Source organism: Heterocephalus glaber, unplaced genomic scaffold (assembly GCF_053883595.1).
Source record: "Heterocephalus glaber isolate CG9 unplaced genomic scaffold, H.glaber_assembly_v1.0 deba00001610, whole genome shotgun sequence".
In the NCBI taxonomy this organism is placed as follows: domain Eukaryota; kingdom Metazoa; phylum Chordata; class Mammalia; order Rodentia; family Bathyergidae; genus Heterocephalus; species Heterocephalus glaber.
Window position 1 is genome coordinate 26,849,695 of NW_028258381.1, and position 15,550 is coordinate 26,865,244.

The following is a 15,550-nucleotide window of genomic DNA, read 5'->3' on the forward strand; positions in this document are numbered from 1 at the left end:
GGAATTGCATTGAATTTACACATAAATCTTACTTGTCTAATTTACTAATTACTAAGGACTAATGTGGCGGCATCTTAGTAGGAAAAATATCTCAAACGCTTTTGCACACGTTTTGCATTTGGCATAACCTAAAACACATTTCCCCACAAAACTTTTTCCCTTAACTCTTAAGCCCCTGAGCATTTCCATGGAAACACAATACTTTTTATCTGGATTCATTTACACTCTCATTTACTCATCAGCATGGTGTTTTGTAAGAGATATTTAATATTCTCCAAGAGCCCTTTTTTCTCTCGCACATTTCAAAGTTTTTCCTGTAGGAAACACTGTGTTCCAAGCCATAAATTGAGTCTGAATCCAGAAAACAGGAGTTAGGGGAAGCCATAAATTCTAAATGAGTTCCAAGTGGTACTGATCTTAACTGCCCATGATATATATATATAATGTGGTTACTGAAGTGGGGCCTGAGTGCCCGAGTGAAGAGGACTTTTTAAATTTGGCAGTGTTCATTTTGCATCAGTGCAAAGACTTAGGAAAGTAGGACTTTCGTCCTCACTTTCTCCTTGTTGACTGAGGACAGCTTCTTTCTCAGGAAACAGGTGGCCTTACTGATGAGTCCTCTCTGGGAGTAATCAGCTTCCCATGGAGTGACTTTCCCCTCTTGGAAGTGACTAGCCAGCACCACAAGTAAGAAGCTTGAAATGGTGGCCAAAGGGTTCTTTCATTCGGGGCCCCTGGGCAATACAATAGCCTCCCTACCCCTTCCTGCAGCTCATTCACAGCCTGTAGCTAACTCTCTGGGTGGACTTGTTTTTACTGACGGTATTGGAATAATGCTAGAGAGGTATTTTAAAAGAAAATTTGTTGGAAGCATACCAATAACCTTCTTAGAAATCAAAGAAAATCTAGCTTCTTAAGACATATGGCCAAAAGGACAGTGTCAAGAGGACTTCTAGAAGCACAGTGCCTGGGTGAATTGGATCACAGATCACAGAACATGCAAGATAGATGATGCCTGATGGCACTAAACTAGTACAAACTATTAATTTCTCAACCATCTCATCCTTGATCTGTTCTTTTCATTCCTTTTCTCTTCAGTAGGGAAATGTGGCCTCCTTGTTTTCTTCAGCTTTAAATAGTATTTTGCTCTCATAATTATTTGCCTGAAGTGTTGACTATATTATTATTACTTACAGATTTCACATTAAAAGCATAATCTTACCTTCTGTTCATAGTGTCTTCCAAGCCTATGAGGTCTAAAATGATCAAACAATTTTTATAAGTAACTGTGTTAGCTTTTCATTGCGGTGACAAAACACTTGGTACAAGTAGCTAATAGGAGGAAAGGTTTACTGTGGCTCTTGGCTTCAGAGGTTTCAGTCCATGGTTAGTTGGTTCCATTGCTATCAGTCTGCAGAAAGGCAAAACAACATAGGGAAGAGCATGGTGGAGCAAAACTGCTCACCTCATGGCAGCCAGGAAAGCAGAGAGGATGAGGGCCATTGAAGAAGGGGCTAAGGATGAGATGGTCTCCCAGGTCACAGCCCGTGACCCATTTCCTTTAATTGGGCCCTCTCTCTAGATTCCAATACCTCTCAATAATGCCCTCAAATTATAAATCCATTACTGATTTAATCCATTGATGAAATTAGAGTCTTTATGATCCATTCACTTTCCAAAGCCCTAACTATAAACACATGAGTCTCTTGTTGGACCTGTTATTCTAAACCATAGGACTAACCCTGGGCATGAGAGACAGGCTTTTCTGGGCATCACCGTATGAGATCAAAAATTCTCTCCCAACTTGAATGCTTTATTTCGGATTTTTTCTCTGTTACAAACATATCATAATATCTGAGAAATCTGATTCCAAACAGATTTGATAGTTTCTTTCATTCACATATTTAGTTTTCAAATAAAAATTATTTAAAAAGTAATTTTAGTCAATACCTCCCACACATATAACTAATCAATAATGACTCATTAGCTAAAGTTATAAATTTCTCTGTTTACAATTTAACAGTATTCAAATATTACCAATGAAAAATGGATAGACTGTTTTGAACTAAATTCATTCATTTCAATTATGGTCAATTTCTGCTGGAGTTCCAGGTGGCCCAGTGGAGTTAAAGACCAGGTAAAACTTACTCCTTGTTACCCTAGACCTTATAAAAATCTTATCCTACATCTAAGAAGCAGATCTATATGAGGATTGCAAATAAAATGCAGCCTTAATAAAGGCAGATCCTCCAGCTCTGTTGTATATTGGTGAACTTGCCAACATGAATCCAATGTGCTCATTTTGAGGAGGTATCACGCCCATGGCTCTTAAGGTTGAAAAATCCTTGCAGAGAGGAAAGTCGCTAGTGTTTTCTCTTTTCTCTGATTTTACTGGGTCAAAAGAAAAACCTGTAAACAGAGCTTGCTTTAATCATCCGCCAAACACATGGATCCAAGGTTTTCCTTCAAGGCGGGATGGAGTCTTCTGGGGAGACCCAGGGAACAGTTTCATCCACAAAGAATGAAAATTGAACTTCAGCAAGTACCTTTTCCTTAGGTGTGCACATGTTCAACATTTTAAACCATCTCAAAGACAATGTTTGGGAGGAAAGAGGCATTGATGGCAAAAAAGGGGGGCACTGAGGTAATATAATATTTTATCTATTGTCAATAAGATGTTCCACATTCATACAAATTAACTTGGGTCTGAAAGAAATTGGACTGTGGTCAAATAAGAATTTGAACTTAAAATACATTACAACATGTTTCTAACCAATTATGGCTTTTTGCATAGCTTGAGAAAGATATTATGGGTAAGAAATTCTTATAGCTATAAAACAATAAGAGGGACTTTAGAGATCATAAGTAAATGCTTTGGTTTAACATACGAAGGAGCTGAAAACTAGAGAATTGAGTTTCTCCAAATAGCGTGATCATTTTTTTATTAAATTCTTTTATTGGTACATAGTAGGTACACAACACAATTGCATTTCTCATTGGGAATTGTACCTTTACATGATGCATCTTGGTTCTTATTTTTTCCCCATTCCTAGCCCTCCCTTCACGCCCTCCACCCTTCCCTATTTACAAAGACTTTATTTCCATTTTTTCCATTTCTCAGCATTTTTCCTTTCCCTTCTTTCCTTTCCCCTGCCCCTCCCACTACCCCTACCCCTTTGGACCTTTTCTTCCTATTTTGCATTATCGATTATTCATTCTAATCATTGGTACATTTTAGATATACAATATAATGACATTCATCATTGGAAATTTGCACCTTTACATAGTCTCTCTTGGTTCTTATTTTTCACCCTTGCCCAGCCCTCCCTTCAACCCCTCCAGTCCTCCCTATTTACAAAGATTTTGTTCCTATTTTTCCATTTTCTCATATTAATTCCATTCCCTTCTATCCTTTCCCCTAGCCCTCCCACTTCCTTCCCCTTTGCCCCTTTTCTTCCTATTTCACATTACCTATTATACATTTAGTCCTTATTTACACTTTCAGTTTCTCACACCAGGGAAACTATTTGGTATTTATACATGTGTGTCCTATTTATTTCACTTAAGAGTATTGCCTCAATGTGCATCCACTTAGCTATAAATGTCTCTAATTTCTCATTATTTATGGCTGAGTAGTACTCCATTTTATAAAAAAACCACATTTTCTTGATCCAGTCTCCAGTTGATAGGCATTTGGGCTGTTTCCAAGTTTTAGCTATTACAAACTGTGCTGCAAATAGCTTGACCATTATATGGCAGATTTTAGTCCAGGATTGAAGTCCATGGCTTCTGATAGTCTTTTCCATAGTTTGGGAGTAAATTGTGAATTCTGATTTGAGGATTTATAAAAACAATTTACAGTTCCACCATCAAATGCTAGTGGGCAAGAAATAGATGTCCTCTTTATGTACCGAGTTTTCCTGGTGGTCATGAAAAAGAGTTAAGAAAAGTTCTGCCTTAAGCAATGTGTGAACTAATTTATTTAAATATCAGATTCCATCATCCATAGAGAGTCTGACTTTAGCTAATATTTTGCATAAATGATATAAATAGATTTGATTAAATATGGTTTTGCATTTATTTCCATTTGAATACAAAGGGAAGTTAAATTATGCATAAATAACCTTGGAAAAAGGAAACCATTTGTTCAAGCTTACTTTTCTTGTATCGCAGGGAAAATAATTGCTACTTGTCATGATTGATAGAGTTCAATGAAACAAGTAGTGTCTAATTTGTGAATGATTGATCCCTTGAGGAATAATTAATATTCCATTGGGAATATTAGAATCCTTCTCACTTCAGGTCCTTTTGAATAAGTTATGTATTAATTCATTGAAACACACAGAGTTCAGAAATGAATTCAAGGACAGTGGTTGGGAATACACATTAAGTTCTTCCTGCCTTTCTTTGGACTTGTGAGATATCTATCTGTAGAAGCTCAGCTCTCCAGCCTTTTTGTGTGCTCTTTCGTTATGAGACTGGCTGTCAACTTCTTAGATTTCAACATTCATTCCTTTGCTCTTCAGGTGTTCCTTCAGATACCCACTGATCTGGGTTAAATAGTATTTCTCTAAATTCATACTCAACTCCAGTTGGGGAATGTGACCTTATTTAGAAATCAATTCTTTATAGATATAATCAAGTCAAGACAAAGTCATATTGAATTCTTGTGTGCCCTAAACTCAACAGGACTATTGTCCTCACAAGAAAACTCAATAGAGATATAGAAGGCAGAGCAGGAAAATGATTGTGTGAGGACGGATTCCAACATTGAGCTCATGTGACAACAAGCCAAGGGATGCCAAATGCCACGGGTTGCTGGCCACCACCAAAAGAGATGGGGAAGGACTATTCCCTAGAGGTTTCAGAAGGAGCATGTCCCTGCTGACTCTTTGATGTCAGACTTCCTACCTCAACAACTGAGGGAAAATACACTTCTGTTGCTTGAAGCAGCCCAATTTATGGTAATTTGTTACAACAACCCTAGGAAACTATTACAAACCTGCTCACATGGAGGTCGTGGGGCATTACCAAGACTCTGTAGACTATCTTTGGTATGACCTGGTACTACACCAGTTAGAATGTAGGTGCCTTAATAACCCTTATTTCAGCCTAAATATAGGACATGGGTTTCTGTAATATACACCATCCTTGTTACTTCCTTCTGAGAAAGAATGTTGAAAACTGAGATCACCACTAGACTTCTTTCCAAGAAATCTGGACTTTTTTTCTCCTCTTCAACCTCACCACTTGGGCTCCCTCTGGAATCAGACAAGTTCCCAGTCCTAATGAGGCAGAGAACTCCAAAATTCAGAAAGCCTTGGAGAAATATCATTAGTGAGAAATTCATGGCAAGTGGGAATTTCAGACAAGAAAATATTTATAGCTAATTGACCTTGTGGATATTAAGGTGGGTTTTAGAATTTGGGACTTGCCTATTTGAACTTCCCCACTGACCCCTTGTATAGTGAATGCACATAAGACATGGTGCTTGAGAAATGGAATTCTATTCATAAGAGTGCATTTGACTCCCACTGGATATTTCAGTTAATGTCAGACTAAGCACTTATGTTCTAACTTAGGTAAGTGTGACATGTTTGACTTCGTTCATATGATGTTACTGTTGGAACGCAAAAGGCAGTATATGAAAACATCAAATGAACCTCAGAATTTAATGGCAGTATATATATACTATATGTAAATATATAAATAATAATCAGTATATCTCACCTGATTCTTCCTCTCCAGTTTTCAATCTATTCAGATGTGATAGCAATCATCTTACAACTGAGCCTCTCTGTCTTTCCTCATTTGAACTGTTCTTTCAACACATAAAGCTATATGTAGCCCTGAGCCAGAACAGATAATTTAAAAATGAAAGCAATACTTCTGTGTTTGAAAACTGGTATTTCTCTAGAGCACAAATGCACTCACTCAAACACACTGACAAACACACAATTTTAGAATGAAATATAAAAGGACTATGGATATGACAAAAAAGCTCAATTGATTTTTTTTTCACAGATAGAGTAGTCTTTAGGGACAAATGAGGGCCATTTGAGCCTGTCTTAGGACCTAAGCAGGTGAGAGACAGGGACTGAGGAAGGGGCTGCCTGCAAAACTAGGGTCTTGAACTCATGATCTGTCCAAGCAGTGATGTTTTCAGATCAAATTAAACCATTTACAACACAATCTCCTTGTGTTTTGCTATATCTCTGACTGCCCTGACTCTCCACCTATTGCTGCCATAGTGAGACTTTGACACCTGCCACTGTTGATTGTGAAATGTGAAGCTGACCTGAGAAAGAAATGCCCAGGAAATTAGGAAAGCACAGTTCTGGGTGTGTCTGTGGATGTTTGACATGTAGACCAGCAAACTGAGAGGGGCACACCCACCCTGGTTGTGGGTGGCACCAACCAATAGGCATGTAGGATGGATGGAGTAGAAAAGGAAAAGAAGGAAGTGTGCCTGTTTTGAAGAGCTCTAGTGTTCCTGGGAGGGTACATCCTTTGCTGTCGTCACCTTTGGACATCAAGCTCCAGTTCCTTCAGTCTTCCAACACAAACTCACACTGGTAACTCTCCATGGAGCTTCCAGACCTTCAACCTTGTACTGGCACTACATTCTTGATCTTTCATGTTCTGCAGTTGCCATCTTCTTAGGCTGAGCATTTAATGGATCCCCTGATTCTCCAGCACACAGATGGCCATGTTGGACTGTCCTGTCTCTGATTCTGTAAGCCTACCTCAAAAATCCTCTTATACATATATTTTCTATTGGTTCTCTTTCTGTAGAGAACCTTAACTAATATAATATCTGGAATTTAAGGCTTGCCATAACCATCGGTTGATTTTTTTTCCTGTTTCTTCTCTATCCCATTCTCTTCTCCATCTGCTTAGTAATTTCTCAGTAATTTCTCTTTCTTATCTCCAGAGCATCAGGATTTCCCAATCCTTCTTTAATCTTTCTCATCTTCATCTCTAGTTTCAAAACCCAGGTTGGCATGAACTTTTTCAGAAAGTCTCTATCTTTCTTTCAGCTCGAGGTAATCTTCATGTTTCCAGATCTCCAAAGTACTGCATCCATTCCTCTCTTGTGCTGTATCTGAGAGACCATGTCATATTTCCCAAGTGTTTGTTGTACTCAGCTGTGCCAACCCCTGTGGCCCCTCCTTGTTGCTCTCTTGACATCAAAGTTGTCCAGTGACATTCGTTGGTCAATGGAACCTGAGGGGAGTGTATGGGCCACTTCCTGTGCTGTTCCACATGATGTTGTCATGATGCCAACATGTCCCAGAGGGCCTGGTCCTTCTGCCTCATTCCAGCAACAATGGAAAATGTAGTAGATGTGGGGGTGACATGAAGGATAGTTACTGGATGACAATTGTTGAAGCTACTGAGAACTTGTGCCTGTGCTATCCAAGCACAGTCTACTGTAAGATGACTTATACAGCAGGTCTCATAGTCTACTATGAAGGACTGGAAAATTATATTTGCAGATTTTCTTCCTCATGAAGGTCCCAGATCCCTATAAAATGTGTACAGGATCCACTAGGATTTATGGGTCCCATTACAGGATATTCAGTAGTTGCTTAGCAAATATTTTTCATTTGCATGCTAAATGAGTGTGTGATTTTAGGATCGTAGAAGTGTCTGTGCACATGCAGTGGTGTGAGCCTGTAAGGTGGGGACAGGCAGGTTGTGATGAAGAGAGAAAAAGAACCAGATCATTTTCTAGCATGAGTTTAATCCAACTCTTTCCTTAATGGCTCCTTACCCTGATGGGCTACATTATGAATTAGCCAGTGGGAGAAACTATGAAAGGGTATAACCCCAAAAGGATTAAAAAATAAATGCCCATTAATATGTCATATACTGATATGATTAAATAACAGAGCGGGGCATCTGGAGACTGGTTAATCTCTAGCCTCTTGGAGGAGACCTGGAAAGACATCAGGAGATAGTTGTGTTTCTAGACCTTCATGGAGCAGTGGTGTGGACCAGGGGTCCTTCTGTGCTCACTCCAGCGCAGATTCTCATACAGTGGGTTGGTGAGAGGCACTGAGATAACACAAGCTCACAGATGCTGCTGCTGACTCTTGGTCTACACTTTTAGTAAGATCTTACTAAACATACCATAGAATCAAGTCAGCCACAGGGTATCATGTGGTAACTTCCAGCCAAGAACAAAGCAGACAAAGTCAGTCCTGATGCTTAATGGACACATGGGACACAACTAACCTGGATGGTATTGGAAAAAGTATGTGCCTGAGCTTTCTCAGCATCAAAAAGGAAACATTTTAGATACGATGCCCAGTGACATCATAATTAAGAAGTTAAAACACCAGGACTGAAGTCCTAAAAGCCTGGGGATCAGATTATAGCTCATCATTCTGACGGTTGAGTGAAGCTGAGGAGTTTCGTTACCTCTCTGAGCCTCTGTTTTCTAATTTGTAAAAAGAGAAAATATCAGAATGAGGCCACTAAGCAGACAGGCATGGACCCTCTTAACTCCTGGCAGCAGGATGAGGAATTTGAGCCCTCTTCTTACCACAGTTTTCACCTAGGTATGAACACAAGAGATATCAAATACCAAAAATGAATGCCAGGCAGATCCCCACTTGTCAAATTTATAAAGACATTGTAAAGAGGTTACTGACTTTTGAATCCTCTCGTTGACTTCCAATAAAACAAAGACTGAGAACAGAGATGAAGGGAAAATTTGAAAATAGATTCTTTGGAGAAAGCTCTTATTCTGTATAAAGAAGCAGTCCCCCCCAAGAATGTGGGAGGTGTGGGGCTGGGCTGTTACCATGGGGTTTCTGGAGTGCTTGTAACCTGTCCTGGCACTTGGAACTTGCCAGGCTTGTGTCTGGTGGCTGGGCTGATGAATCAGCCAGAGGTAATGGAACTTGCTGCAACCCCAGCACTCTGAGGGTCAAGGGATGCTTGTTCATTTTCCTTGGAGCATGGTTGGTTTCCAAAAGACACAAACAGGTGTCTATGATGTCTATGTCTCTGTCTATCTACAGCTATGCTGAGGCACAAGGATCCTAAATTTGAGACCAGCCTTGGCAATTTAATGACCCAAGTAAGGCCCTGTCTCACAATTTTAGAAAGGGCTGGGGATGTAGCTTAGTGCAAAGGCCCTAGGTTCAATCCTTAGTATTGAAAAGAAAAAACACAAATAAACATAAAGGAAGGACAAGGCCGGGCATGTGGGCATCTTATCTTGGGTAATGGCCACAAGAAAGTAGAGAAATCCTGAACAGGAAGAAGGTGATGGTTTATACCAGTTGCCCAGGGTTTTCCAGCTGGGATACATATCCTTCAGCATGAAGGAGACAGCACAGCTGAAGACCTTGGTGATGGAAGCTCTAGAGAACAAAGCAAGCACCTTCAGGAGAAGGAATGAGGCTTGTGCTTCTACGATGCCCAAGGGTGCAGAGTCAGTCCTTGTCCATAGCCTTAGATCAGGCCCTTCATTGCCTCTCTACTCCAACCTCTGCCTGCACTGACCTGATAAGAAAACTGCCAGCAAGCACATGGCCAGTGAGGAGGGAAGGGAGGGCAGGACCACGGCTGCAGCTCTCTAGATGAGGAGATGGAGATCTCATTGTGAATAAACTTGGGTGTTTGTATTCTAACTTTATCTGGACCTTTTGATTTTAGGGTTGAAACTTTTAGTTATTGTGTAGTGCAGCTGAGAGTGCAGCTTGGTGGAAGAGCATTTGTTTAGCAGGTGGGAAGCCCTGGGTTCAATCCTCGCCACCGGAAGAAGACAAAGTTAGTACTTGATGTCTAACCTCTCACTCAGAAGGAGACTCTACTGAGGTTTTTATACATGGGCCATTCAGGCAATTGAATAGGGGAAGTCAGGTAGTGAAAGATAAATAAGTCCTAATACATTGCATTTCAATCACATAACAGTTGTCCTTACCAGCTAAGTCTCTCTTGGAAGTAGAATCAAAGGCCCATTCCTGATGACAGCAGGAACTGCCACATGGAGAGGACACCCATGGGAGGCAGGAGAAGCTATAGAGCCTGCTGAACAGAAACATTAGCCATTTTGAGTGCCCATGGGAGTGGGCTCTTTTTGCAGATTGAACCCCAGGAGCTATTTCTCCGGACATTGCTTTAGTTTTTATTTCAAGACAGGGTCTTGCTAAGTCACTAAGTTGCCCAGGCTGGCCTCAAACTTGTAGTCTTTTGGCCTGAGCCTCCCAGAGTGCTGGGATCTCAGGTGGGTGCCACCATGTCTGGCTGGGAATGGGAATCCTCACAGACTGTGGAGTCTTTGGATTTATGGGCAGAGAGTTTAGGAACCAAACCCAGATTGTTTTCACCCAAGGAAGAGCCTGGGGCAGCAAGAGTGGTATTCTCATTACTGTTGAAAGCATTAGCAAAACCTTGACTGTCTCCAGCTCCTTCTTCCAGAAAGTCAGGATGGGGAGACATGAGGAGGAAGTCTTCCCCAAAACTTAGGGTAAAAGCGTTGTTTGAATCCCAAATTGATAATGTGATTTCACTGATCACTTAATAACTGGTCCAGATTAATACGGAGCAAGTCAATGAGGGAATTATTAAGTTACGAAGTCACTGTTTCTGAATTATGTGAAAAATCATCTGAATTCCTTTCTTCCACTTGGTCCAGGTGGAAGCAATTAAGCCAGCCTTCCTTTCTCACCTCCTTCTTTGCTGCTTACCTCAGGTCATCTCCAGAGAGTTGTTTAGTCTTGATGCCTTTCTCAGAGCAATATTATGTCCTGGCCTACTCTCTTGAACTGCTGTTTTCTTTTGTCTTGCATGAGAAAGAAAGAAGAAGTAAGAGTTTGTGGGGTCAAAAGATTCTGAGATACACTTGATCAGATTCAACACAAAAGAGGGGACAGACCAGATTGCTGGACAAGAGGAGCTTCAGATCCTGGCATGCTCTTCCTGATCATGGAAGAGGGTCTTGGGATTTTATACTATAAAATGTGTGAAGAAGGCAAATCCATTGCAGCTGTACAATAAAACTGTCTCACAGCAACAGAACGTCACAGTGCCAGCTCACTCCTGTAGGGAGTGCACTGAGGTAGGAGAAGCACAAGGGTTTGGGATTGGACACATCCATGTAGGAATTCCAGATCCAGCTATTGCATTTTGTACATCCATGCACTCAGACATTTATTACTAGAGCACAGTTTTTTGAAGCAGCACTTGCTATGTTCTGGGGGAATACTGGAGACTTATTGATCCAGGAGATTGGCACCTGCCTTCAAGAAACTCTTAGCAGAGTGGAGGACGTTGTCATTGTGGCAAATGAGTGGATAGCAGTGTGACTAGTGCAAAGTTGGAGATATATGACCTTCATGTACTCTTATGGAATGCACACCACTGAACACACTGGTTGGACATTGCATGGAGTGGGGGCCATACCAAGTGTGTTAATCCACACAGACTTGGAATGGCACAGTGCATCTGAAGGAATGTGCACTTTTCCATATGAGCTTCCCAAGGGTAGAATTGGGAAAAGGTGGGATGTGGGGATGGAAAGGCAGACAGAAGCAGGATCATGAGCTCATGGTGGGCCTTGTAATCTTTGCTAAAGAGTTTATATTTTATCCTACATACAAGGAGAACTTCTGATAAGTTTCATGCCACAGAAGGCTGTGATCACATTTATATTTTAGAATCTTTGAAGGGAAGATCTGAAGGGAGCGATTAAAGCTGACAGAGAAAATTTAGGATATGGTTGCCGATCTTCCAGTGAAAGAAAATGATCTCTGAACTAAAGTGGGAATCAAGGGAGTCTGAAGTTGGGTTCTCTGGGAGCCAGATTCAAAGACCAGGATTTGAGTACAGGTAGTTTATATGGGAGAGTATAGAAATAGGATAGATAGTAAGTCAGGGAAGTGAGAAAAGGAAGGAAGCCAAGAGAAGATGCAAGAATGATCAGGTTACTGCAGTGGAATGGAAGCTGACTCTTGCCAAGACCGCCCTGTACAGCATGTATTAATACTTACGTTGTCCAACTGGGGAGCTGGGGGTTATTTATCCACTGACTCCCATCCATCATTGGTGGGGAACCTCTCTCAGAATAGTAGCTCTTTGACACTGTAGGCTTTTCTTAGATCTATCTGGAGATGGCTCCTGAGAAAAAGAGAAGCCTTCAGGCAGGGAACTGTGAGTGTTTGAAGCTGGAAACCATCAACACTCCTAGGAATGATGAGTGTTCAGGAGATGCAGGCAGAGTCCTCATAGCATCTTCCATGAGAGGCAACGAGGCAGGAGGCAGAATAAATAAGAGGTTGGACGTAAGGGATGAAGGAGAGGGAAGAGTTTGGAATAATTTCAAGTTTCTAATAGGGGTGACCAGATAAATATTAATCAACCTTGATTGAAAGTAAGAAAAAGTTGAAGACTGGATTAAGAACACAAATGAGTTTAGAAAGTTTAAGTCCTTGGAATTTCAAGTTTTTATATTGAAATATAAAAAATACTTATGCTACAGTCAACACTGCAGGATTAGATTCAAGGATTAGATGAGCCAACATTTAAAAAAATTCTTACTTCCACCGTAAAATTAATGCTCAATAGTAAGTGATATTTACTGGGTTCTTGTTATAAGATGAGAAACGTTTTTATGAGGCCAATGTGCATTCTCTCATTTAGCTCACGGAAGTTTAGCTGAATAGGTTATCATTACTATTCTCATTTAACAGAGGATGCCCACAAACAGAGTAATGAAGTAGGTAAGTAGCATTTAAATGGTTATTGTGGCCGCTCAGTAAATTCTGCATGAACATTGATAAACAGAAAGTGCAAAAAGGAGGTTAATTTTTCATTCCCCCAACTCACCTGTCCTCTCTGCTTCAAGTACTTACTGAGTGCCAATGGAGCACCAGGCATTGCTGAGTGTCAGAAACTTTGTTCATTGTTGAAATTCTTCTCCCACTAAACAAAGTCACATATATTTCTTCAGTCTAAAATCCTTTGAAATTTTGAAGATAGCTATGAAGTATCTGGTAAGAAAAGCATGGGTTAAAGAAGTGAATCTTTCTCACTATGTTCAATGACTTCATATTTGTAATGTATTTGGTCCTCTCAATACAAAGGTGAGAGTAAAATTATTCTCATTTCAAAGATTGCTGAGGATTAGGTCACAGCATCTAGGGAACATAGGTTTCAAGTGAGTGATTTAAGTGTGGGCATATATTTGGGAGTGCTCTTGGGAATGCTCTTGGGAACACCTATGAATGAATGAGTGGTCAAGATTGGCAAGGGAGAACTTAACTGCAGTGTAGTAGTAACAGACATTTCAGCTAATCAAGTCCATCGGGAGTCTCTGGGGTTGGGTGATTTTTCAGAGATATTCTGAATTGAGGCAAGATGGCCTGGACAATGCACCTCCAAAGTAACTAGTCAGAGTAGAAGGGTGAGCCCTACGTAGGGAGAATAATCTGGCAAGGAATTTCCCTTTGGCTCAAAGCAATTCAAGAGGAATGGTGGCTTGAGCATTGGCAGGCAATGCTGTTGGCAGCTCGAAGTGCTTTGATCTTCAGCATGGGATCCTGGGTCATCTTCCCCCAAATTGTGGAGCTAATTAAGTTTGTGAACTGAGGTACCATGTTTCATGATTTGGCAATTCTACTTCTGGGATACATCCAAAAGAATTGAAAGCAAGGACTTGAATAGGCATCTGTGCATCCATGTTCATAGAGCCTTATTTACAAAAGCCCAAGGTAGAAGAAACCAAAGTGTCCATCACAAGGTGAGTAGAAAAATAAAATGTGATACATGTGCACATTGGAATATTATGCAGCCTTATAAAGAAAGGGAATTTGGATACATGCTACAACAGGGGTGAACCTTGAAGATATTCACATTAAATGAAGTAGACCAGTCACAAAAGGACAAATATTGTATAATTCTATTTGTATACGGTATGTAGAGTTGTCAAGTTGATAGCCATAGAAAGTGGAATTGTAGTTTTCAGGGGCTAGGTGTAGAGGAAAAATGAGGAATTAGTCCTTAATGTATAGTTTTAGGGTGGGACAGTGGGAATGTTCTAGATGTTTCTCACAGTTATACAACAATGTAAATGTACTTAAAGCTACAGAGTTGTATACTTAAAAATGGTTAAAATAGTACATTTTGTGTTATGTATATTTTATCACAGTCACAAACAGAATGTGAAGCTTTTGTATACAGAGATAAGACTAGAAAACTGTAAAACTAGACACATAAATATATACATATACAATATATAAAGCCTATGGTTTAAACATGAACTAGAAATATTTATTTAAAATTATGAAGACATAATCAATAGCACTATGAGTCTTTACTGACAAATCAAAAAAAGTCATGAACGAATGAAGATATGAACATGCTCTGAGATCAAAGGAAATAACATTGTTGATTCTCTTTTATTTTTGTGTTTGTACAAAGTACTTATACTCTGACACAAGGGCACATGATTTAGAGGTTGGAAATTTAAATGGAAACTCCTTTTTAAAAGCCAGCAAAGTAAACCCCAATGTAGAAAGAAAAGTAACAAATGAAAATGAAAATAAATAAATAATAAAAATAACAAAGAAAGAAAATGAAGAAAAAGAAATGAATGCTCATAAAAGTTATAGTAATGAAAGCAAGGCAGTTCTAATGCAGACAGCAATCGCTGGGAAAAATGAGATAGAAGGGCCCGGGATTTAGCTCAGTGGTTCCATCTCCTGTCTTGCAAGCCCAAGGTCCCGAGTTCAATCCTCAGTACCCCCCAAAAATAAATAAATAAAAAAGAGATAGGGATGTGGGAAATAACTACATGAGAAAATATATGATTAAGTTTAATATAAAATTAAGTTTGTTAAAATATTTATAAGTAAAAGAGTGGAAGGCAACATGAAAACATATTAATAATTATTATCTGTGACTTGTGGATTGCCCATGATTTTTATATTTTGTTTATTTGTATTTTATAAGTTTTTCAACAATAATATCCATATATATTTGTACAGTCAAGTAAAAGACACCATTTTTAATAAAGAAAAGCAAAGCAAAAGACTCTGGGCAGCCCCAGAATATCTTGGATCTGTTCTTCTGAAAGGCCATCCATTAGGGTTATCTTCAGTCTTCTCTCTCAAGCAGCTTTGTGGCCTTTTTTCAGACTCTTGCTCCCACATCTATCTCAATGTGTGGGCAGGAATAGAATGAAATGCTGATCTTGAGAAAACACTGTGTGAGATACTATCGGGAAGACATTAAGATGTAGTTTTAATTGAAGATTGGAAGATTTGTCAACAAATTGGAGAGAATCCAGAGGAGAACCAAGGAACGACCAAAGACCTGGACTTGAGAGTGGAGATGAAAAGAAAATGTGTTTAACTTGGCCAGACTCTTAAGTAGATTCTTCAAAAACAGTACTGGGGCCCAATCAAACCACCATTAACAACTGCCAGGCAAGGCCCCATCCGGAGTGACCCTAAAGGTCAAAATAAACTCTTAAAATTTCCAATGCTTATTAGTTCAACCTGAGGTTAAAAACCCTATCTTCCACAAAGCTTTT

General features: G+C 39.7%; 1 long non-coding RNA gene across 2 annotated transcripts in view; it reads right to left on the reverse strand.

Annotated features, from left to right (window-relative positions):
* Positions 1–3,189: 3,189 nt before the first annotated feature.
* Positions 3,190–15,550, reverse strand: part of LOC110348240 (uncharacterized) — a 139,036-nt gene continuing 126,675 nt past the window's right edge. Inside the window, exons 6-7 of one of the 2 annotated variants that reach the window (XR_015445485.1) lie at positions 12,870–13,007; positions 3,190–12,135 (exon numbers count right to left, since the gene is read on the reverse strand). This is a non-coding gene — a long non-coding RNA (uncharacterized LOC110348240). Of the gene's footprint in view, positions 13,008–15,550 lie in introns of both variants that reach the window. The other variant, XR_015445484.1, reaches the window with a different exon arrangement.